The sequence below is a fragment of the Leuciscus leuciscus genome (assembly GCF_965113295.1).
Source record: "Leuciscus leuciscus genome assembly, chromosome: 13".
NCBI lineage: Eukaryota > Metazoa > Chordata > Actinopteri > Cypriniformes > Leuciscidae > Leuciscus > Leuciscus leuciscus.
Window position 1 is genome coordinate 30,031,441 of NC_138737.1, and position 22,801 is coordinate 30,054,241.

Below are 22,801 nucleotides of genomic sequence, written 5' to 3' on the forward strand. Positions count from 1 at the left end.
AATGTTATCCGGCCTTACATGTTCGAGCCGGACTCGTACATATATAATATCGTACTTTCGGCGTTATTGTAAGAGTATCAATGCTGCGCGCAAATTTAACGTTAACGCTAATTTAAACTGTCTGTATACAAACTCAGACTTTTTTTGTCAAATTTGATTTAAATCTCCAAAATATGTATGTTGATAGCTAGTTATACACTGATTTTGAAACACATAACTGCTTTATAATGTAACGTTAGCAGACAGACACTGAATGCAGTAAGCTATGTAACTATTGCTTTCCTACTGATACAGTAAGTTGACGTGCTACAATTTCTTTTTCAATGTTACTTTTTTCTGTAAAAGGTGTACTTGTGGTAAATGTGCAAAGATGCACACAGAACACGAGAACATATGCTGCAATTGACGCCCATGGTAAACTTGTAAAACTATGAACTACAGGACTGCAGCCTCTTTGAGGAGTGGCTTCTTTGAAAAACCGGCATTGAACTGTGCCTGATTGACGAAGCAGTCACTTGTGAAATATGCAGAACAGAAGTTTAAGGTCGAACTAAATTGCTGTGGCGTTATATGGTAGTTTCATAGCCCCTAGACCTCTGTTATCATGAAAAAAGCCAGGAAATTTCAGTTTTGACAATATGGGACCTTTAAAATGCATATTTTAGTATTTACAGCTTGTCATAAACACATGATGGTTATAAAATGTACTATATCCTTTCTGTACTAGACTTGTAGCAATTATGTTAACTGTAGACTGCAGAAAACCGTGTGCTGCTGTGAATTATTAATAATGCAAATGTTTGGCAGTGCAAGAACAATAAAGCACAACAGCATCAAAAGCTTACTGTCAACACCCAAGCTATTTACATTAAGATAAATCTATGTAGGATTATTTGGCTTAGAAAAGTTTTCATCGGAAACAATATTAGCATATTCTCTAGCTCATGGGCCTCTGCAGCTGCTGGAACAAAATTACACCACTTTACAGAAAGTGAAATATGTGCAATAAAGTATACAGTAGACATTTATTTCATTTATTCGCCATCGGGTCGTTTCAAATATGAATGACTTTGTTTCATCTATGGAACACAAAAGGCAATGAGAGAAAGGGATTTTTGCTAACAAGAACTATAAAAGTGGTCATGTGCGATATTTCAAGTCTTCTTAAGCCAAAGAATGGTTTTTAACAGCACTAAACTGAATCAAAAAATTGTATGTATGCGAATGGGAATGAGATTTGAGAGATACAACAGAGAGAAAGATTTTCAGTGAATAACGACTTTTGTGTTTTGCAGAAAAAAAATCAAGCAAGTTTGAAATATGAGGGTATATACCGTGTGATGGTAGATATGTGTCAACTGGTAGATATACCATTAATTTTGCAGTATATCTGCAGAACATGTTCAAAAATCAGACACAATGCAGACTATATCAGCATCAGCTTTATGATTGCGGACTCGGTAAACTGTGTCAGATAGGTGTTTAAGTGTATAATGTAAAGACTTCTGTTGAATTTATGGTCACATGTGTTTGAACGTGGCTCATCCAAACATACTTAGAATGAATTACAGCCTTAAAAAAATTTGTTGTTATTATATAGCGAAGCAGCTGTTTTTGCACTGATGCCAGATTCATTTGTTTAATCTTATATTTTGTCCATCAAGTTCCATAAAAAAACCAATAATCAAATAAGATAAAGTACAACTGTAACCTACAACTAAGTGTTTTAACTGGTATGCAATTAAATGGAAAAATAATTATATTGTACACCCTAGTTTGCACCAACATATTTTTTTGGGGTGAATTATTTCATTCACAATAGATGGGTTCAAATGCATGTCATCAGGCTGAGCTCATTGATGTAACACATTTCTCTAGCTCTATTTGAGTCAATTCTAGCATAAAATTCGAGCATAAAGTGATTATAACTGACACAGGTAAACAGAACAAGCTGAAACCGCTGAAACACCAAGATATAATGTAGTTCTAGAGAACAGACGTTTATCCCTGTTCCTCATAAAGACAAAATCTGGGGCTTGTTAGTGGGTATTACAACCATTATCATAACATAGTAATTACATTTGAAAAAACTTTATAAGCACATTTGTGCCTTTGTGTCAAGCAGAGAACTGTATAATCAAGATCCTCAGTTATCCCTGCGTCTGAAAGATCTGACAGCATTTTGATCCGACAGCGGTTTTTGATACCGAGCTCAAAGATAAAGTGTGTACCGCATTAAATCTTTGATTCTCTTAATACCAGAGCATCCATCATTCCAAACGTCAAGGCTGACTTCATTCGAATAACATTTCTGCCTTATCCGTTTTAGCTATTAGGAATAATGGGAAAACATCCCTGAACCAAAAAAAAAAAAGGTAAGGATCCTAAGAATTTGTGTGGTAGCAAGTTAGCAACTAAATCAATCAGTTAAAGTCAATTTCAATGGTCAGGAATTATAATAAATGCATGTTTAACAGTGCATTTCTGTCTTTATTCCTCATAAATTTATAATAATAATTACAATGCATGATCGGATAAACCATTTGATGCATGCATCTTAATGTTTCCTTTTATTTCCAAAACAAGAACAATCAATCCCAATCTTTTTTTTTTTTTCTCTGATTGTCTAATTCAATAGTTAACAGAGCAGAGGTTAAACACACTCCCATCACTAATCCAAATATCATTGACATGCGATATGAAGATGTTCATTAGAAGAGATCATGCACTGAGAAACCTCATTTATAGCACATAGACTCGAAAACTTCACCGCAGGTCATAAGTCTCATTTAGTCATTTACAGACTTGTGCTTTGTCTCACAATGATGTCAAGCATGCAGAGAAATGCCTGAAGCAACAGTTCCACCAGGGATTCAAAGGCAAACTCAGAAATGCATTAATTAAAAAGTACAGAGACATGAGGAGAATATGATCCAACATGCACTGAAAGAGCAATTAGAAGATGAGATAAAACGAGACATTGTTCAAAGGTACGTACTGTGCTTCTGAGGCAGCGCTCCAATGTTCGCCATGCTCTTCTGTGAGTTCAGTGCACATGTGTGAGTGTGTGTGAATGAATGAGAGAGAGAGAGAGAGAGAGAGAAAGAAAGAGAGACCTTCTCCTTTTTCCGTGCTGTTATGTTCACACCAATAGTGACGGTGTGGCAACAAGGGGACGGGGGTTATGATGTTACAAGATAGAGCGAGCGAGCGAGAGAAAGAGAGAGAGAGAGAGAGAGAGAGAGAGAGAGAGAGAGCAGGAGAGATATTCAGAGAAAGGAAGAGAGAGGGGGGGGGGGGGGGGGGGGGGTAATATAGCATAAAACAATAAAGAAAGAGCTGATATGCAGGGAAAAAAATCAATGCCAGGGTGCTGAGATCAAGAGAAGAGGTTGACAATCAGAGAGAGTGTGAAGGAAAGCGAGATATATGAAGCTGCAAGAAAAATAGTCTAATCTGAACTAATATATATATATATATATATATATATATATGAATAATCACAGAGGAAATTAAATGCAATAATTTTTTCTCAGCTGTGTACGTTTACTTAAGACATAACCCACAGTGTTTATGTGAATACTCTCCAAAAAGGCATTTTGACATTTTATATGTGTTTTGCGTTTTGGCACGTATCCGAAGCCCATCTGCTTTTGGCTCCGACACGGAATCACACACACAGAAAGCCGCCTGGGGAACAATGACTCTTTTGGGGCTTTATCCGCTTTTAATAACACTGTTTAATAACAAACATATCTCACAGTTTAGCAGCAGTAGACTGCGCTTTACAACACTCTCTTATTTGGTTGTTAAATTTAGGCTTTTAGGGAGGAATGAAAGTGCACCGCTGTGACGCTGGATGGAATGCGGCAGCAGTTATGCGGCATAATGCCTTATTTTTCAACACCTGTCATTTAGGCCCTGTTTACACCTGGTATTAAGATGCATTTTTGTCGATCGTATAACAAGTGGACGAGGAAGACACTCCTGTTTAAGCCTAGTGCTTTAAAGCGGAACTATGCAGGGTTTTTTTTAGCTTAATTTACAGCTTCGGAGTCATTGGAATGGTCATATGACTTTTTTCGTGTTGAATGGTGGTCTTCTCGCACCCCCCTAACGCCTGTGAGCGGAAAAAACCCCACCCTTGCAACTTTGGGCCGGCGGGCAGGAAGGAAGTATCACGTGATATTGACACTGACCTGACGCGTGATATCAGGTCTCGCGATGTAACGAATTGCTTTACGGCACTGCACACATACACTATCTAAACATTTATATGCTAGCCTTCTGTGTATACATACCTCAGTGGACATGGCTCCGTGTGTTCGCCGGCTTCTTTGAAAACAAATGCACATGAGGGAGAAGATGGGAGGAGGGAGAGTTGCCAACGAGTTTTGACGACAATGTTGTCAAATATCTATTCCGAAGCTGTAGGGGGAGCTCTATAGAGACACCCGCGAGCAAAAAGCGAGAAAACAGCTAAGAAATTGCCAAAACTGCATAGCGCTGCTTTAATCCGCCTCTTTTGTCCACTTTCAACATTTCTGTCCTGGGCTGCGTTTCCCGATAACATTGTCTCTTAGCACGCTACGAAGACTCTTAAGGTATAACTTAACTAAAGGTATACCATTTCTAGGTGTGTTCCCCCGAACCATACCTTAGGAAGCTGCTCAAGATATACCTTCTTACGTGCGACGTTACCCGGTGCTGTCCGTGGCCATGGTGCTGAATTGGTTGATATCGATGGCTCGAGAATCAATTATTCTCTCGTGCAGGGGCTGTTTCACTGCATTATGTGAGAAAGCGGTGTTCTTTATAAAAGAAGCATTTCAGAAATAGTTGAAATTGCATTTGTTAGGACTCATGGGATATTATAAAAAATAATCCAAACTTTACTAGCCTATAATAGCCTAGCCTACATATTTTTAAATTGTATCATGTATTGCTGCCATAATAACCATTTCAAATTTTTACGTGCTTTCTACTCTTTCCCATTTTTGTTCACTGAGGTGGAGCTGCGATGAAATATTGTTCTTGTAAATACTTTCCAGCATTTCAGTAATAAAAGTGTACATCTTACGTACGGTGCTCGGCAGTGATCAAAAAGGATTTAAACAGTGAATTTTGAATCTCTTCTTGTAAACTCAGAGATGTGGATTCAGACGGCACTTAAATTACCACATGACCTGTTGTTTGTCAAAAAACAGTAGGTATTAATTTGGCCAGGGATTTTTACGCGGATTGGGTGAGAAAAAACACTGACATTATGGATTCGGACGGTAATAAAACCACAGATTTTCAATAAAATGAACTAAGAACGTTTCGGGAAACACGTATTAACGATAAGGTACAGCTTAAGGTGTAACTTAAGAACGACGTAGCGTTAAGAAGGTTTCGGGAAACGCAGCCCTGATTTCCTCGTGGGGAGGGTCAATGGGCTTTTTCAGATCGTCCACATGTGATTCGAATGGTCCAGGTGTAAACAAGGCCATAGAGGCCATGACAAAATCCTGTTAATTATCAGTGGATAAAATAAAATCTCTCCCTACATTCATTTGTCATTGAATATCCTTAAAACACCAATATATGAATCAAAGAAGACTCTCCTATCAAGAACCATTTTTGGCTGATTAGTGTTTGTGAATAAAACAGGGCTATATGGATCTTTAAAATATAAAAATGTTCTTGAAGTTTCTTCACATAAATGTTATTGATCTCTGCGGTCAAAAAAGCAACAGAGCATTGAAGGTTTTCTAATGAATTAGAAAATAAAATGCTCTTTGTGGAACTTTAAAAACTTCATTCTGGCATTACATTGTAAAAAACTTTCTTGTTTTGCTTATGAAGTAAATTGCTCATATTGCTTCACCCACAGGAGCAATCTGCTTCCCCTTTAAAACCACGATCCATCCACTGCAATAGTGTCCATTAAGTATTTTGAGCCATGCGGTCTCTATCTTGGCTCTGTTGATATTTTTTGACACATCCTTATCAGGATAAAAAAGTGGAAATGCAACAGTGACAGCTAAATAAACATTCAGAGCATCTCATCCCAGAACTCCCGAAAGATTTCCTGCCAGAGCAAGTGGCTCAGGAAAGAGTAAAACTGCAGAAGTCTCATTTCCATAGCGACAGCAGAATAAAGAGACCTTGGGGCAATACCGCGCAAGCTAATGTAGTGGTGACCCTAGAAAGCGAGACACGGATTTGAAATATATTCAGTAGCTCTGTTCCAAAACCTAGTGAGCTTCTTTGCTGTTTAATGCCTAAGGCAGCATTCTAACTGAACCCTCATAATTGACTCATCGTGTCATCGGATCTGATAATAAGAGCCCAGCACAAATTTCATGTTGCATGTATGAATTAAATTATGAAGACTATAAGGGTTTGGAGATGCTTTCATGTGTTCCATGGGTTGAGCAAGTTGTTCTTTTCAATATTTTTTCAGGCGAGAAATGATGCCCATGTTCACTACTAAAGACATTTTTCATCTTACCATTTAGTTTTATTGTTTTAATTGAAATATATATATATATATATATATTTAGAAAATGTTGCAATAAAAAAGTTATTTTATTAATTATACGTGGCATATTTGTTATACAGTATGTTAACTATGAAGGGAACAGAATTACATTTAAATAAAATAAATTATCTTAACACTGAGTACTATTGTTATCCCATTCATTGGTTTATTTCCTGTTTACCTGTTTTTAATTTTTTTTTTTTTTTTTATCTTATAATCCACTACAGTGTACAAAACAATCGTCCTAGCAAGAAAATGAATACAGCAAAAACATTACAGTACTATTAACACTGAAGTCCTCTGATTTTTTTTATATAACTAATAAATATTACAGAGACGCAAGATAGCAGCAGCTGTATTTCTATTAAGCAAATGAGAGCGAGTCTGCGGTATAATACAACAGACATGAAACATTTAGATACCCAGATAGGCAGTATGTATGTTATTCAGCGTTGCTATTGACGACAGTCCTTATCGGGGAGTAACACACCTCAGAATGTCCAACTGACCAATCGGAATCAAGTATTTCAGAGAGCAATACAATAAGGGAAATAAATAAGGGGGAAAATGCATGAAAAAAATAACAAATATTGAGTTAAATAACACACTCTTAATTAAATAGAGTGTCTTCTAATGTCAAACAATGTTTTCTGGGTTTGACATTACAACTTGGCCAAAATAGTAATTTTGAAACGCAGCATAAAGGGCCGTTCACACAGAACGTGTTTTCTGCGCTACCTTTCCATTATTTTTCCATGTAAACATGCGCTAGACGTACATCTTTAACAGTTGCGCTCGCATCTTTTGCAGCATCTTGCGCATGACACAGCTTTCTAAAAACGCGGCGCTCAAATTAAAATAAGTTTAATTTAAAAAATAAAAACTATACTTGCACTATTTTTTTATTCTACTGGCCTGCATCTGGCGTTTTTAACAGCAAATATGCGTTCTGTGTGAACCGGCACTAATGCACCCAATTACATCAAAAGCATGCCAGTGATGCCTTGAAATGCAGCCTAGCTAGACAACCCACAAGTTCTGGAACCAAGTCATTAGCTCCTTTCACACATTCAGCCTTTACTGGTAAATTACCAGTAAATTACCGGTAACAGATCATCATTGGTTCCGGCAATTTGCCAGTAAGGGAAGTTGTAACATTACCAGTAAATTACCGGTATATGCGCTGTGTGAACGTGGAATGAAGATTACCGGTATTTTGCACGTACATGGTCAGAACGCGCTGATGTAAGAAGGGATTTGGGCCAATCAGAAGCTGTTAAAAGAGCAACGGCTCTGGGCCATTCATAAAATGATGACGCAGATGAAGCATTTACTCAGCACTGTTTACAAATGTCTTCAAATTATGCCGAAACTAGAGCGCTTCTCCTCGTTCAGGCGGATGAAGAGATTTGTCAACAACAGTTAGTGATACTGTTCTTCAGGACCAAGCATAAACTCATCACAGAGTTTACTGGTATTTTGGAACTGATGTGTGAATGGTCTGTTACCGGTAAAACAAAAAAAACAGAACGCTGTTGCTTGTGTGAACAGCACATTTTAAATTTACGGGTAAAGTCGTTCTGGAAATTTTACGGTAATTTACCAGGATTGCTGTGTGAAAGGGGCTATTGACTTATCTTCTATTATATCACAGGGCTTTTGAGTGTAATTATTTTCCAGTAAACGCACAGCTATGAAGTAGTTCTAGGTCTGTCGACCACATTACAGTTCCATAGCACTTTGCCAAATTATTTCAATTGTTTCCTTATTCCTAATCAATAATTGCCGGATCAAAAACAGGGTTAAAATTCAAATGAGCAATTAAAAGGCATTGTGACCCACTCTGTGACCCACTAATCCTAACTACAGCCTGATGTATTATTCTTTCATGTAGGCCTATATAGCTACGCTGAGACCATATCATTCAGTGGATCAGTGATATTCTCCCTCACTGACAATGTTTTAGCATATCATTAACAGTGAACTAGCAGGGGAGTCTCGAGAGATACCAGGTTATCCCGGTATATTTTTCTGTTGATATGAAAAATCGGGTAGGATGTATTACAATGTTATGATGAACTATATGCCTTTCTCCACTGATGTTCTGATTTGTTCAAATCGTTTCTGATGATTGTTAAAAGAAAGCTGTCTGACTCTGAGATGGTGAATGGGAACATGGTTTGTGAAACATTAGCGACACATTATTAGCTGTTTGATAACAGTCAAGCAAAAGGCTAATCATATTACCGTTATGTGTCCGACTTTGCAAAGAGCGATACCATTGTGCAGCGTTTACCTCAGTAAGTTGGCCGAGCGGATATTAGCACATTCATAGATCCGCGTAAACTAAATGAAGCAAGGGTGTAGAGCTACATTCAAGCTATTTTAAGGCATGAAGATATTTTTTCCCAGGATTTTTTTTTTAAATATATAATTTTGGTGATCAAAGATGAGTTTTAAGGGATAAAAGTATTGACTACAGGGGGACTTTAACATTCATATAACTAAGAAAAAGAGGGAAAAACAAGTTAGCAGAACGCTCTTAGACCATATTTTTGTTAGCTGGGTTTAAGGACAAATGTCATAAGACGACTGAACAATGTCTTGATGTGTAGTAACCATAGTATAAGCAGAATAATTGACTCCAGTCTACTAAATTATTCAAAAATAATGCACACCTGATGTGTAACTCTGCTTTGCATCGTGGCTGCATTACCACCTCTGGTGTGCATTGTTTAATTCAACAGCCCGTCATCAATTATTCCTTACTTAATACATTTCAGTAGAATTAAATATACATAGGCCTATATTTACAATCTGCATTTTTGAATCATGAATAAATTCTTTCACTGAGCTTGTCGCCGTGCATTCTGGGATTGACTTATCTGTGAAAAGCACATGCAATGCTGTCTTAGAATGTGACCAAAACTCTTTCAGGAGCATGTCTATGATTCCTATCAGCATGAAGACTGACATCTGGATAGGCAGCGTAGCAGGTTTTGGAACGGAGCTGCTGTGTCTTCATAAGACTGGGATGAGGAAAACAATCAATCCAGGAAAATATCACAATGACACGGTGGACGGATTGAAAACCTGGAGCAGGAAGATTGTACAATAGAGAAAGGAAATTCTAAAAGGAAAGGAAAGCTAAATTCTATTCTCTTCTGTTCTATTGGTTTTTGTAGTCCCCAGATAGCTATATTCTGCATGAAAGCGACCACTGGGCTGAAGGGATGTGTCTATCCCTCAGGACTGATTTAGAATTGCAGAAATTGAGGGTTGCCGCCACTGAACTTCCCTACGCCTTGAGTTTTTCCAGTGACATCTCAAGGGATCAGCATGAAGACTGCTCTCAATACATGTCATTACTTTCTGGCCCCATTATGCTTCTGCAAGCACCCTGCAGTCACTATCTATACATTTTATCTCTACACTCTTTTGAATTCAGTGGAAAGCAAGGTCCGATCCTGTAGAATGCAGGTAATTGCATGGTGAAAACACACAGAACAGCACACGCATGCAGAAGCCAAGAATCCCCCTGAATTGTGAATGAAGGAGCCATGGGCTGTTTTCCCAAGTTCCTCATTGCCACCATTCATTCAGTATTCATGTATTCGCACAGATTCGCCTTGATCTCGATCGTGTCGGCAGACAGCATGAATCAAGTATTCATCTTTCATTTTAAATGAGCTGTTATGAATTTGGATGGATGAGATTTTGGGTCAAAGCTGCTGTGTTGTTGTTGATATAATAGGTGAGATGAGATATTGCAATAGACATTTTAATATAAAAATAATAAAAAGAGAGCGATACAATGAGAAATGGGGCAGCCAAATGATGAAAGTGTTGCACTCATGCTATCAGATCATAGAATTAATATACGGGAGTGTGACTGCGAAACACAGACAAATGCAATTGTTCAAATCTTTTCATTTTCTTAAGGAAATTATGTGGTGCTTATCCGTACAAAAGTTTTGGTAAAAATCAGTCTCGGAATGCATTTTCAATTAACTGATTCCAATGAGTCTTGGATGCATCTGATCATGATCCATTCATTAAAAACACATATACCGGGTGTAAAAGGACCTTGGAAGGCAGCACAGTTATGCTGTTTACCTTTTGCATCATCCTTTGCATTGGGAGCGTTGCTATAGATGTGTCTCTAAGGCATTTTGAGTGGTTACTTACTGGGCCAAGAAAATAAATCTACACCCCATGTCTCTATGATATTCAGGTCTTGTAAAAAAAAAATTAGCAAAAGAGTGTAACAAATTATATGGTAAAAACCTTTACATTTTTTAATGCTAAGTTCTAAAGGCAAATTACATGTTATTTTACAGTCTGTTAAATGTACAGTTTTTGGAAGTGAAAAAGAACAAGTCATCTTATAATTTACAGTGAAACACCGCAAATTGACAGTATTGTGCCATTAATGCCAGAATTCCCTGCGTGACACTTCGCATTCATGGTTTTTCAGTTAAATAATAGTTTCTTCTTATAGTAAATAGTATTTACCTCAGCTTGAGGAAAAGCTACTAGTGATGAACCTTGATTTATCATGTGACACTCTCTTTACCACCAGAATTGCAAAGATATAAACTCACAATTGCGAGGAAGAAAAGTCAGAACTGTGAGCTGAATTTTTTTTTCTCAGAATTGCCAGTTTATATCTTGCAATTCAGAATTTATAACTCCTAATTATGAGTTTATATCTCACAATAAAATAAAAAAAATCTGAATTGTGGTATTTTAACTCAGAATTGAAGGAAAATTTCTGAATTGTGAGATATAAACTCGCAATTCTGAGAAGAAAATTCTGAAACATAAGATAAAACGTTGTAATTTTGACAATTTTATTACGCAGCAGAAACAAGCTTCCTTTAATAGGCCTATACAGGTTTTTACTGTAAATTTAAGTTCAGTTCAGAAACCTAAAATGTTTCTACCATATATTTATATGATAATTTTCTGGCAACCACAGCTGTGTTTCTTTAACCATACATTTAAGTGTTTTTGTTTAGTTTTTTTTAGCTTGGGGGACATTTAGAATGATGACTATGCTTCTCTCTTCCATAGGATGAATATGGATATGGAATGTGGCTCTAAAAATGATACAAAGCACCAAAAAATGACAAAATGTTCAAAGGCGTGTGTGTGTGTGTGTGTGAGGAACAGCCAGATTGAACTCATTATTCACTGAAAATCTTGTCTTGAAAATCTTGCTTGACAGCCATAGCTACAATTCACTTTCACAGCATGGGAAAAAGCAGCCTGGACATTCTGCTATAAATTACTCCTTTTGTATTAGACAAGGGAAAGAAAGTCAGGTCTTGAAAGACATGGTGGTGAGTAAATGAACACAGAATTCAAATTTTTGATTAAGCTGTATATTTAAGGTTTTATTTTCTACCTATGCATTGTAATTTGAATCGTGCTCAAGCACATAGCATGTAGCTGCCATAGATGTTCACTCCACTGTAGCTAATTGCATCTGCACACAATACATTACCCTCTTATTCCATTCCCTCATACCTTACAAAACCACAAAAGACAGCAGCCACCATTGTGGCGGCACAATGCGAGTATGCTTGGCTGGAAAAAAAGCCAGCCGTCAATTGATCTCAGTGGATCAATTGGTGCACCCCAATGTGTGAGATATTCAGCTGGGTTGGACTAGCCCTGTTTGCAGCTCAAGTATCATGTTTGGCCAAGCTCATTAAGTGTTCAAGGCAATTACAATGGATAGGACTTTTGGCAAACCTCAGCAGATTAATAATAATTTGTGAAGCGCCTAGTGAGGTGTGGAACATATTGCTGGTGAGAAAATGATTTTGCAGGCGGCCAGGCTTGGATGCTTTTAAATGCCACGCTATGTGTGATGAGGTCCAGAGCTCATATTCAAAAGCTCTCCAACATACCACATAAGAATGTGTGTATGTGTATATGGGTCATGTGTGGCATGAATTACCTGATCCGTGGCTAAATTGCATTTCCTGGTTGGTCTATCTTTCATCATGCGATCTAATGTGACTGCTGTTTTGGCAGGATAAATATTGCGAGCAAATTTCAGTGATGATAAGGTTTTTAACAATTCATAATGTCAACAACTTTAGAGAAACAGTATCTGCTGTATCACTCTCACATTCTGACTGGAACAAGAGGTAATTAATATTATATCATCTGCAAGTACAGGTTTTTTTTTAAATACATATTTAAGATTTGAAGTACACTGCACATTCACATGCAATTAAACTCATTGTTTTTTGTTTTATGCATTTCATGTATTTCCATTAATAAAACTAAATTTCACTTAAAGCTGTTAGTGAGGGAAAAAACTACAATCCCATGAATCATTGCGAAGAGCAATACCTTTATAAGTTATCGTTCAAAATCAATTTTCCTTCAAGTTTTTACTTCCGGAACCAAACTGTTGCGCTCTATACTGTCAAGTAAACAAAATGTCATAATAATTCAATGACTTCTCTCTGGTTGTAACGTATAGTTTGACACACACAACTCAGAATGAATTCAGATTTTATTTTTTTTTAACCAGGAGAATACATAGGAGAAAATTAACAAGGCAACTACACTTTAACATTAACAACGGTAAAACACACATTCAATGTTAGGCTGCATAGATTAGGTCAGCTGGAACCGGGAACACTTCCCATTAATCCTGATGTACTCGTTACATCATGAGAAGAATGGCATCTACGCTAATTTTAGTGTCTTTGTTTATCCCGAGGTTTTCCCGCAGCCTGCCGGATCCAGGCCGTATCCAGATCTAGTGAAGGACCTTCGCCTGGACCCGATGACAACGGTGCCTAAGTGCCAACTAGTCTCTCCCTATGGAGGATCCCTTTACCACTCTACAGATAAAGCGTTGTCGGGAAACTCAATTCGCGGATCTACCCGAATTGATAAAATAAAATAAAATTCTGTATCAAAATTATAAGGAAACACAGTACTTTGATTAGGCTTGGTTTGTGGGGAATTCCAAACCTGCGCACATATATTCAAATGCACATAACTATAGAACCAATTCTTAATGCGCATGTGAACGCCATCAGCATTTCTCACAGGTTCGCGTTTAAAGTCTGTGTAGAGAGAATGGTGTCGTCTCAGCGGCCCCTAATTTAATAACAAATGATCGTTGCGACGGAAGCGAATCAATCAAAACTAACTTTAGCTGGAAATAACTTTATTAAAGAACCGCTATAAAGCCAAAACAATCTTACCTTAAATTATACGTTTATCTCTGTAAAGCTGCTTTGAAACAATCTACAATCTACATTGTTAAATGAAGATGACTTGACTTTGATGACCAAGGGCTTAAATACACAGAGTGAGGTAATTAACAGGAACAGGAACAGGTGCATGATAAATCAGAAACCGTGGAAACTGAAAATGATCAGGAGCACAGGCTGCAAGCAGACTTACAATTGTATCTGGTGGATGATCAAACAGGGTAACCTGAAGACTAGCTAGTTTGTACTATGACTTTACAGTACATTTTCCTTTAACTGTTTACATTTACTGACTACTGTTTCACTGCAAATTAACACAAGTTGGCTCAAAATATACAATTACAGGATACAACCGTAATGTCAGTGATATATATGAGATATAGCCTGCTGGTGATGGGGGTATTATAGGTCTTGAGATCTGGCCTGCAAAGGCAAGGGTTGAAAATTAAATCCTGAATCTACTGCATGCTATGATTGCTCCAGCGGTACCTTTCCAGCAATTAGCATAATGCTATTAGGCATAGATCAAAAAGTTCTTCAAAATGACAGTCACTAATGGTGTCTAATACATGACTCTAAGCACAGTGATGCCCATTTACATTTATATTACATGTTATCACATCATCAAGGCTAATGAATGCCTAATGAGTATGCTTTGCGGATGAATGGTGCATTACTTATATTAACCGTTTGGTTACCGTATTAAGCCGTTGAAAAGCAGAATTAAATGTGACATGGGCTATGATCTAAAATCTAGTGAGATGCCTACAAAGACTGCATTTTAAGGCATCATAGGAAAAGCGATGCAAGGTAAAAAAAAGAAATAAAAAAAAAGAAGCAGTACCATCATTCTGCATTCTAAGGCACCTTAAGTTAAAAAAATCCTCATAAGATGTCAGACGAAATGAGAGAAACATTTTGAAATCACTAAATACCAAAAAGCTATTTTAAAAAACAGTTAAATTAATAAAAAAATCACCTATTTTATAAAATATATAAATTAATGCGCAATGTAATGCTTTTGCTTTAGTGTTATGTTGTTAGCTTAGCAACATGCTAACAGTAAAACTATTGAAATGGACTGTGAGTTGAGTCTTCAGGAATGGTTCATTAGAGGAGTACAGTACAACATGGCTAAAGGATAACTGGCACAATAACTGATGTGATAAATAGCTGGATGACTTTTTTGTTTAGTGACAGGACATGGATAGATGTGTGAGATGTGTCAAATGTGTCAACTTTTACAGTGTATTTGTTGAATAAATATAATAAAAAATAAAAATATTTTATGAACAGAACTTTGCAGAAGAGATTGTTTTGAACAAGTATTAAATTAGATATTAAGCAAAACATATTACTTCAGCTAAATTATTTGTGAGTACTTGGGCCTTTTGCTCCATGCTGGTGAGCCTTTGATGTAGGATAAAAGGCTATTTCAACACTTCATCCATTTATATGATTTTTTTTTTAAATAAAACAAGTAATTTTATGATTTCTTTTCCCACCAAATAAAATATATATACAGAGTATTTTTTTTCTGCAATGATACACTTTGGAATTAGGGGATTTGTGGAGCTTTGTGAATTATAGGTCTTTAAATTCTATGGAAATCAGCATCATTGTGTGGGGTTCTGCAGGAGAGATTCTGTGTGGGCCTGGTTGTGAGGTTCATTTTCAGGATGCTGCCTTAAAAGGCATTTGCACAGCAATTTAATGTGCAGTATCTGAGAAACATTGTATTTGAAATCAACCCAAACAAACACACCCCTCCCTTCATTGCTCCTCCCCTAAAAAGCACAAACACGCAATGCAAGAGTGAATGTCTTTTTATGGTAGCAGAAGCGAAGCAAAATAATGTTTCGTGAAAAATAAATCTAAAATGACAAACAAATGAACACACAAGAGTATACAAGCAAGAGTTCGTTGTTAGTCGCCAGCAGTACACCAGCTCCAGACAAACAATTACACTCAAAACTGTCCTTTTACTATAGCTAAAATTACAACAACAGCATATCTTGATTCTGTAAAAAAAAAAAAAAAGAAGCAAAATCAATGTTACTCGCGTATGGAGTAGAAACAATTTTCTACAAGAAAAGCTTCGGAACAAGAGAGCTTCGGTCTCTCTAACGCTGGAAAGCTTTTCTAATATTAACACGGTTCTAAAGCTCTTGCCTGATCATAACCCATGTTTTTCCAGTGATATTCCACTGACCTTTTCTCTTTCGTAATGTCCCTCAGCCATCTCTCTTTCTAAAGTCTTTAATCAAATCTACCTCTTGCTCACTCTCTCTCCTCTACCATTATGAGTGGGAACGCCCCCTAGTGCTGATTGACTACAAGTATTGTGTGCTGCTCGGTCCGATTTACTTTCAACAGCGTTTCTCAGAAATCGCTTACTGCACCTTTAAATATAGGCAATTAAAACTGGCAAAATAAATTAGGTTACAGCATTTCTGTACTGTCACAAATAGGTTTTTCTACCACTGTATCCAACTGTATCAGTCAGATTCCTGTTCATTGGCGGACTGTCGCTTACATTCCCTCAAATCAACTCTTGGGGTCTTATTTTAACGATCTGAAACGCAAGTATCAAACGTGAAACGCAAGTAACTTTGTGGGCGGATCTCGGAATGGGTTGGTCTGAAGAAGCTACATTACTCATAGGTGTGGTTTGGGCGTAACGTGAAATAAACCAATCAGAGCGTCATCTCACATTCCCTTTAAGAGCAGGCGCACTTGTTCCACGGCGGCTTGCTATTATAACGGCGGATTTGCCAGGCGCACGCCAGGAGCGGTTCACAGCCGAGGAGACCGACGTTCTCGTCAGGGCCGTAAAAGACAGAGAAGTGACATTGTATGGGGATGGGAGAAACCTACCCAAATTAGCTTCGGTTAAACATGCGTATAATAATTTTGGTAAATGTGTAAGCTAGATTTATGGCTATTTTTTCACATCTTCATGGACACCACAATGATTTCCCTCATGTGGAATATTTTTCCATGTAATTATGTATGGTTTGCAAAAATGGCAACTGCTGCGTCTGTGTGTAGATGTGTATACACGTTGTGCACACGCTACATTATGGGCAAGTTAAACCAGCATCTGAACGCGCCACTGAAAACGCACCACTGACTTTAGACTAGGTTTTTCCTGGTCTGTGGCAGAATTGTTTTCTGGAACTGCAAAATAGCACCAGGGAACATTTGCGCCGGAACACGCCACCTCATTTCGCTGAACCGCCCCCTGGAGCGCAAGTTCATTCCCTAATTTACCGACAAAGGGCCCATAGTCACTAATATATATGTGAAAGCCCTTTAAAAACCCTAAATAGGCAATAGACAGCAATGCAGCTCACTCTAAACTGGAAAAGGGCCATAATCATCTCTCACTTCTTTGTGTTTTGTGTCTTTATTTTTCCTCTACTTTTCTCAGCGTTTTATGTGCCTGCTTATGACAGGTGTTGTCATGAAAGATGTCACTCGCTTCTAAATGCATCAAAAGGCTTACCTGCTTCTACAGCAATCCAACCACACACAAAAAGAGAGAGTGAGATTTCATCCCCCAGCAGGAGGTTTGGATTCAACTGCACGTTATCCCCCATCCTCTGGGTTTCATGCTCTTCAAAACAATTGGGGATAAAAGAGCAAAAATTGAGCTAAATCACTTTCCCCAGGGAAGAGAGAGATAAGTCATATTCTCAGTGGTGTTATCCATCATCTGCAGCTCATCATGTCTCCTGTGCTGAATCACGGCTGAGATGACTCTGGGCACATGAAACTAAGAGCTTTTCTCAAACTACAAACACACATTAACATCTAATTTATAAAGCAACAGGATTTACAAGCAATGAATGGAAAGAAACTTTAATTTGGTGTGAAAAAAAAAAGCATTGTATTTTGAATGTGAATAACTTTTACATGATGACAACAATCCCAGCTTCAAGAGGCAAGCTCGTGCATCGTCCACAGACCGCCTGAAGGGGGCGTTTAGACAAGCAGCTGCTTTACTGTTGGTGCTAGTAAACGTTCTTACTCAACTGGTGTATCAGTAGTATCAGGATGGATCGCATGAGCTTTACTACTTTACTCCTGTTGGTAACAGACTTTTTGGGCCCTATCATACGCCTGGAGCTTGGCGCAATGCAGCGCCAGACGCGACGCAAGTGTTTTTTGCTAGTTTCAGCCCGACGCAGTTATCATTTTCACGTCCTGCGCCACGTTGTTTAAATAGCAAATGCATTTGTGCTCATTTGTGCGCCCATGGGCGTGCTGATCTGAAAACGAGATGTGTTCTGGCGCGTTGCTATTTTGAGGCAACTCAAAAAAAGCGCAGTATTTTTTTAGTAATTTGAAGAGTGCGTTAGTGATATGCGGCTGTAGGCGGGTCCACAACGCGCGTACACTTTGTCCCGTAGATGGTCTGCTTGCGCGCTTTAACCTTGTGCACGAGCAGATCCGTTTGCTCTCTGGAGAAGCGGTCAGTCTTTCCGCTTGCATGGCGCAGTCGCAACTGGCTTTTAAAGGGAATGGGAGATGAGACTCTGATTGACTGGTTTATAGCATGTTACGCCCAAATGAAATCCCATTACTCATTAAGAGAATAGGGACAACCCTTTTAGACCATGCACCGGCCGAGCCGACCATTTTTTCCGTCAAACTAGCAAAAGTGGATTCGGAGGCGCCCTAAGTGCACTTGCACCGCGCGCTTTAGACCATGCGCTTAGACCGATAAAATAGGGCCCATCATGTTGCTGCATATTCACTTTAAGTTGAATTCCTATTGTCTCTGTCACTTCTGTGGCCTACAATTACCAGTTCTCATAGAAAATTTATGATTTTAGGTCACTGTTAGTGTGCTCCTTGATGCAATTTGCACACACAAATGGTAAAAGCTTTTAAAAAAAAGGCAAGCTTCAGTCTAATTGATACTTATCTGGAGGTGTTCTGAGTTTTTCGTAATTTCAGAAATTTTCCTGAGAGGTTTCCAGCATTTCACAAGATTTTAAATGAGAAGAATTTGAGCACAATGACCAACAGAAGCTTAAAGTGTAAACACAGAAGCATTTACATTACATTTACTGTCAATCAATGCCATTGAAAGTGATGAAATTAAGACATAAATATGCACTTTGGTTTTATATTATTAAATTATTATGGTATTACATTATTAGTAGTAGTAGTGGTAGTAGTAATATCAAATAATGCTTCCATGTTGTCCTACACCCATTGCTTAGAAAATGTCTATGTATGTATGTATGCATGTATGTGTACATGTGTATGTGTATGTGTATGTGTATGTGTATGTGTATGTGTATGCATGTATGCGTGTATGTATGGATGGAAGTATGGATGTATGGATGTATGGAAGTATGGATGTATGGATGTATGGAAGTATGGATGTATGGATGTATGGATGATGAATGTATGGAAGTATGGATGTATGTATGGATGGATGCATGGATGGATGGATAGATTAAATCATTGATTGATTGATTGATTGATTGATTCATGGATTGATTGAATCAACATTCTGCCACAAATGCTGTTGTTAGGTCCCTTCCACTGAACCCAAAACATTGCTTTAATGAATTTATCTTGAACTGATATGAAAGATAAACTACAATCATACATTGTGCAATTGACACTAAAAGATAAACGACATCATATATTGTGCAATTGACACTGAAATAGTTAGACATTCAGACAGATGCTCCCAGGCACAGCAGAACAAGTTCTCACATCAATAATGTAATGTCGAGATCTATGAAAAATGCTACAATGGGACAATTGAATGCGCAATTCATTTGTCAATGTTTTTTATGAAATGGTTTTTATAGACTCAGAGGCTTTTGTTCCAATTCTTCCGAAAAAGAAAAGCTTTCTGCAAAGCAGTGTGTCACAGTGGTCAGAAACTAGTAGAAAAATCAAAGTAGGAACATTAGAGAACCCTCCCTGAAGTGCTTGCTTAAAACCTCATGACAGAAGTAAGCTATTAAGCCAACATATCCGTATCTTATAGCAGTACATTTCTGCCTTAATGTGCCTTTTAGTGCAGCACATAAACACATAAAGCATGGCTATTTATGGGAGGAAAATGGCTGTGGATTTACAATGATGGCCTTTCGCATCATCCTGATTAGCCCTGATGGCTTCCTTAAGAGAGCCATTGAAGCCTGTTGATTCTCTTGCTCAGCACAACTATAAGTGCATGAGTGGTGATAACTTACACAGCATGTGCGCTCACTGATAAGCAACTGAACAATTATTCCATTCCTGAAGCTCTTCAGAGTAGCACCAACACAACTAAACACATGTACAGACACAACCACGTCAGCACACACAGGGATCTTTAATGTGGGAACTCATTGTAAATCACATTTAGCTTTCTACATTTTTGTATTACATGATGGAACCTAACAGCTTTGTCAGATGTTGTGCCCAGTTCTACTCCCCATTCAAATCCAACTCTGATTACAAAGAAATTTCATTGGCTAACAGAACATGGGTACTTTATTCTGTATCTGACTAGAAACCTTACAATATTGATTAAGAGAGTTCAAAAACTTTAAAAGGGGTGGTATAATGCCCTTTTCACAAGATGTAAAATAAATCTCTGATGTGTGTATGTGAAGTTTTAGCTCAAAATACCCCACAGATATTTTTATATAGCATGTTAAAGTTGTCACTTTTTGAGGGTGAGCAAAAATGCACCGTTTTTGTGTCTGTCCCTTTAAATGCAAATGAGCTGCTGCTCCCAGCGCAGAGGGAGGAGCTTGTGTCCTTTTTCTGTCTTGATAATCTATAAATCCTGTTCTGGGGGTGGGGTTTATGTAAATTTTAGGGTTAGTGATGTCACTAACCCGGGAGGAATGTTGTGTAGTCCCTATCAGTCATTTGTTGTAGTGCTTAAAAAACAATTTCTTTAAAAGCAAATATCTCCCTTTGCTTTGCACTTTGAGCGTTGTAACTTTGCAGATGTTGTTTATGCTCAAACAGCAACATTACACACTAACTAAAGTTAGAAAAGTGAAATCAAAATCAACCACCCCTTTAAAATCCCCTAACACTGCCAAAGATTTAGCCACATGCAAACAAGCCAAATTCTTAAATATTATAGTAGTGCTGCAGCTGCACGATTAATCATATCACAATCGCAATCGCAATGTCAAGCCTACGCGATTATATGACGAATGCTGCGATTTTATATTAAATAAACAAATTAGCGCTGTTAACGCAATTAATGCAGCATCTGTTCATTTTTGGCATCCTTTAGCTAGTGTTACATGATCCCGCTCTTATTCATGCAAATGCTTTTAAACCATTCATGCGCGATAAGACAAAAAAGAACGCGCTGCCTGTGAATGTCCTGACTGTGACACACAGAAAGACTTGAGCTAATATTGTGCGTGCGCACAAAACAGCATGCCAGAATACAGTTCTCTTTCGAGCTTGAACGAACAATAACACACACAATTATGCCAAAATGTCTTTTTGTCGAGTATCTTCATAACATAAGAGTAGTCTTATGATGAACGTGAAGAGTTGTGACTCGTGAGACAATGAGGCGCGTGTGAGATCCACGTCTCTGACAGCAGCGGCTGGTCTTAAAGGGACAGTACACAGTAGCCACTAATTATATCTGTCGCTAAAGTTAATCAAAGAACAAAGGGAACAGAGAAAAACACTCACTGCTCTTGACTAAATAACTTTTTTCTTTAGGCAGATTATCACTAATCTGTGTGTGCATTTATTTTCCTTGAGAACCAAACAAGTTGACTCATGAAACCATTTGTTTATTATATCGCATATCGCAATCTTGACCTCAATTATCGCAATATGACATTTTCCCCAAATCGTGCAGCCCTATATTATAGCCTACTGTCTTCTTTTAGTAAGAGGAATGCAGTTCAAAATCTTCTAGCAGAGTCCAGCAAATCTGCAGACGTGATACAAACAAACCCAATTTAATGACGAGCATGGTGGGTTTAGAGAAAAAAGCCAGTGAAGGGGATCCAAACAGCAGATAAATGAGAAGATCTTTGCCACAGATGAGAAAAACTATAAACTGTGAAATTGGTGGGTTTTTTTGTAAAATTCAATTTATGTGCCCTGCAAAAAGGATACAAAAAAGTATCCTGAAATAACTTCAATAACCAAGTTGAACAGAGTCAGATGAGTTGCATCTTTATGAGATACATAGTTTATGCAAGTACATAAAATATATATATATATACAGCGAACAGTGCACATCTGAAGTGTCTCAGCTGAAGGAAATAATCAATTATTACATTTTCTTATCGGGCCGATAACATAAAAAAATTAACATATATTGGCCGATACCAATATGGTGGCTGTCTGGACGATATATCGTGCATCCCTATAAAATAAATGAAAATACATAACAGCTATTTTAAATTGTAATAATATTTCACTATAGTACTATTTTGATCAAATAAATGCAGCATTGGAACATAAGAGACAAACTCTTTTCAAAAAAGGTAAAACAGTCTTACCAACCTCAACTTTTGAACGGATGTGTAAAGGTCAAGGACAAGGACAAGTTCTCTTTGCACATTAATATTAATTAGTGTTGTTCTGAAAAGCAGTGCTTTATTTGAATAATTCTGCGGGGAGGGGAGGTGTTTTTGGCTTTGTTGACTAGATTGAGGGCACGTGAGTCTGGGAAAATCAGTGGCCTACTTTAGCTTTGTGATTATTCAGGCTGTGCGCTACATAAATAACCATCAAAGCCTTTTTCAGATTTTTTTGATTATGGAGGCAAGCAAAATTGTTTCCTGAGTAATCAAGCCCATCAATATGAAGATGGTCCTTTGTAAAAAAAAAAAAAAGAAGAAGAAAAAAAAAGTAAACAGGCAAAATCACAGAGAGGGAAAGAAATAACAAGGTGTACCTGATTATACTGATCCACGAGAGACATGTGTAAACCATTTCACATGCTTTTTTTCTTGAAGAAGGATGACAAACGAGGGATAGCATAAAATTATTTAACAAGGACAACCAGAAACAC

General features: G+C 37.7%; 1 protein-coding gene and 1 long non-coding RNA gene across 2 annotated transcripts in view; one reads left to right on the top strand and one right to left on the bottom strand.

Annotated features, from left to right (window-relative positions):
• LOC309513541 (1-phosphatidylinositol 4,5-bisphosphate phosphodiesterase eta-2-like) overlaps positions 1 to 22,801 on the bottom strand; it is a 140,317-nt gene that overhangs the window by 106,321 nt on the left and 11,195 nt on the right. The gene's annotated exons all lie outside the window — the stretch shown is intronic.
• Positions 14,805 to 15,235, top strand: LOC309513567. Its single transcript, XR_014211469.1, has 2 exons — positions 14,805 to 14,935; positions 15,137 to 15,235. It is a non-coding gene; the product is annotated as an uncharacterized lncRNA (long non-coding RNA).